Source organism: Orbicella faveolata, unplaced genomic scaffold, assembly GCF_042242905.1.
Source record: "Orbicella faveolata isolate gen_17 unplaced genomic scaffold, um_ofav_v1 contig_2, whole genome shotgun sequence".
NCBI lineage: Eukaryota > Metazoa > Cnidaria > Anthozoa > Scleractinia > Merulinidae > Orbicella > Orbicella faveolata.
Window position 1 is genome coordinate 27,825,421 of NW_028301547.1, and position 3,965 is coordinate 27,829,385.

Sequence of the window (3,965 nt, forward strand, 5' to 3'; positions counted from 1 at the left end):
TTTAATTCAAAACTAAGGCATTATCTTTCTATTAGTCAACTTAAGCAACTTTACTATAACCTAGTCTACCCTTATCTATCATATTTTAGAAAACAATCCTGAGAAAATACACGCGCTGATTGGTTAAAAATCGTGTTTCTATTAAACAATTAGATTATTGGCTTTCGATTTCTATCGCGCGATAGTTGACAAGAGCCCAGTCCGAGTCAACTAACATACGATAGAAATCGAGAGCGAATAATCTAATTGTCTTAGTATAAATCTACTAGTCGTTTAAAACCTTATCTAAATCCTCTTCACAGACACTTCGAAAACGCCAGGAAGCGGCCTTCATTTTGTTAGTAAGGGCGCACTGCTACGCTACCAACTATCTATCACAGAATAGATGTGAGTAGCGTAGCCAATCAGAGACCGGCATTCATGATAGAACGCTAGTAGATTTATACTAATTAACAAATAAAGAAGCCTCGACTGTCCTCTGTTCTGTTGTAAAGCACGCAGGAAGTGGTAGAGCACGAAAGAGGTGTAGGGGAAAACACGAGACGAAGTCGAGTGTTTTTCCCCACTTCTTGAGTGCTCTACTGCTTCCTAAGTGCTTTACAACAGAACAGAGCACAGTCGAGGCTTCTTTATTTGTTTTATGATAAAGAATCTAATAATTTCTCCACGCATTTGGCTGAATTTTCAAACCAAACTTTATTTTCCAAACGAACAAAAGTGGCGTCACCCGTGCACTGTTCTCTGATAAAGCACGCTAAAATAAGCCAATCACAATCCTTGTTAGAATTGTTCAAATAATTTGATTGGTTAACGAAGCGACAGCTGTCAATCACAAACCGGACTTCGGCTAAGCTTTCAGTTTCGAGTAGTTTGAGCGGTTTTTGAGAGAACAACGATGCCTTCGAAGTTCGCTTTTAAGTTAATTTTTAAATACGGATCTAAAGGCAGGTGAAGGTTTATAGTCCAGAGGAATCCAGCCGTATTGTGGCCCATGGAAACGTGCACTTTTCCAGTGGAAATTACGAAACGCGGAGCTCAATGCTTGTGGATGAAAATGCGAAATGCCGAGTTGAATTTGAAAGGAGCTACAGTTACTTACGGCTTGTAGCCGCATGCAGTAAGATTGACCGAAGTAGCGTAAAAGTTAGAAAGACTAAACTGCTCCCACTGGTTCTACTCCGAACACAGAAGAGAATATCAGAGCAAGCTTTGCACTGAGCACTCTTCGGTTCACTTCGCTGAGATGACCGGAGAACGAGCGTTACTACACTGCATGTAAGTGTTGTTTGAGCAATTGAGCATTTTCACAAAAATAAAGCTTCTCATCATAAATAGAGACAGTTAAATTGTTGTTTTCTATCATTGTTTTACTTCTTAAGTATAATTTCTGCCTTCGTAACAAATATATATCATATATGTCTTTTATCGAAGCGCTGTTTAGGTTGAGAATTTGTTTATTTCGTTACGTGTTTTGTCGGCGGGAATCTAGCAAAACTTTTTATTTTAGTACAGTTTTAACACTACTGTTGCTAACAATGGTCTCTGTGAGCCATATTTACTACAGACAAATAGCTCGTTTCCATTGCGTTTGTCTGAATCACAGGGGATGTTTAATTTGGCGCAAATTTGTCAAAATTCCGACGCAAAAATTTCAAAGCCAACCTACCGTCATCAACTGGTGCTCTGTTCTCTGATAAAGCACGCACTTTCAGCCAATCAGAACGCGCGTTATATGGAAACTTTATTATAAAACTCGATAGAAACACAGAACTAGCACGAGCTGCTGACGTAATGGTGGCGCGAGCAAAGAGAATCTACATTTTGATAATCAAATTTAACAAGTTATTTTCCTCTTTTTCCTCGCGGTGTTTTCTAAAAGAAATAGAAAGCATGTTCTCCCTGTTTCTATCGAGGTATAGAAACACTCTTGAAAGTTTTGGGAGAACTCGAAAAAACTGTGGAAACACTTGCCTGCGGCTCGTGTTCCCACAGCATTTCTCGTTCTTTCAAACTCGTGTTTATATAACCCGTTAGAAACACGGAACATGTTTTCCCTTTCTTAACTATAATAGCTTGGGAAAGTGCTCACAAAATGCAGCTGGAAAAGTTGCAATCCAAGCAAAATACGGTCCTAAGATTAGTGCTTTTTTTCCAGCTACGTCTGGAGCTTACACAGAAAGTGCAGGTATACATTGAAGCCAAATTTCTGTAAACCATGTCTTCGCACTAACATCGAAAACAAATGTTCTCCTTTCTCGAGTGATATCCCATATTTCCTGGAAGCTAAGCGTTCATCTGTAATCTGATAAAGAACGCTAAAATAAGCCAGTAAAATAATTTGATCGGCTTTCGAGACAACTGTCAATCGCCAACTGGACTTGAATAAACTAAACTTTCGGTTTAGAGTGAACGATGGCTTCAAAGTTCGTTTTTTAGTTTAATATAAAAATTATAAGGATCTAAAAGTTTCTAGTCCAGAGCAATCCGGCCCCTTTGTGGCTCATGAAAACGTGCACTTTTCCTAAGGAAATTACAAAAACAAAGGGCTCAAAGCTTGCAGATGAAAATGCAAAATGCTGGGCTGTATTTGAAAGGAGCTACAGATATTTACGGCTACTTAGCAGCAAGTGTCCGAACTAGCGTCAAAATTTGAAAGACTAAACTTCTCCCACTGGTTCTACTCCCGAGTACAGGATAGATTATCAGGGCAAGCTTTTCACTGATCACTCATCGGGTGACCGTGGGAATTTTTGAGGTTTACTTCGCTGAGATGACTGGGGATTGCTGTTTAGCGATAGAGTTACTACACTCCAGGTAAGTGTTGTTTGAACATTTTTACAAAAATAAAGCTTCTCATCATAAGCAGAGACAGCTCAATTAGTGTTTTCTGCCATTATTTTACATCTATAAGGTATAATTTCTGCCTTTATAACAAGTATAATTCGATATAATGTCTTTTATCAAAACATTCGCTAGGCTGAGAACTCGTTTACTTCGCTACGCAAAACTCGTTATTTTAGCAAAACTTGTTATTTTAGGTACAGTTTTAACGCATCTGTTGTCAACAATCCACTCTATGCAGTTATGTTTACTGCAGACCATTGCGTTTGTCTGAGTCAAAGGGAACGTTATTTGGGTCAAATTTGTCAAAGTTCCGAATCAAAAATTTGAAATCCAGCTTATCGTGCTTCTGTACTCTGATTAAGCGCGCTGATTTAGCCAATCAGAGTGCGTACGTAATTTGTTTAATTACAGAGCATGCATGAGAACGTTATTACTGAGAATGTATCGGCACGTTGTACGTAATTGATAATTTTTTCGGCTAAATTTGCAGTTTTAATAATAGCCACGACGACTTTCCACTAAATATCGAGCAGTGTACAAATTAAGAGTGTGTCCACTGAACACACTCTTAATTTGTACACTGCTCGAATATATTAAAGACCCATTCTGATATTTAGTGGAAAGTCGTCTCATGATGAGAAGATCACGCAGAACCAAGCAGGAGGTGATACAGCTCAAATCACCGATTTCGGTCAAACTTGGCATAAACGTTGGGTTTGGTGAGTAAATTATCATGGCAAAAATATAGGTCAAAATATTTATTCCCTTCAAGTAAGGAGGACCCCTCCAAAAATGGTTGTTTGTCACTAATTTATGCATATTTAATCAGCTTTCTCTGGTTTAGTATTTCTACAACAAGAAAGACCATGTGAAAATGAAATCCACTGGATTACATTCTGCTATTATCAGTCTCAAAGCACAGACATTCATTTGAACTAGATCATTTGATTTCTCTCCGTGGTTCCATCTTAAGGAGGGAGACATTAGGATTTGCGGTGTTGCGGTGTTGATGTTTTTTTTAATGCGGTGATGCGGTGAATAAAATCTCAACTTGCGGTGTTGCGATGATCTCAAACCCTACGGTGTGCGATGTTTGTGCTTTTCACGCTGCGGTGTACGGT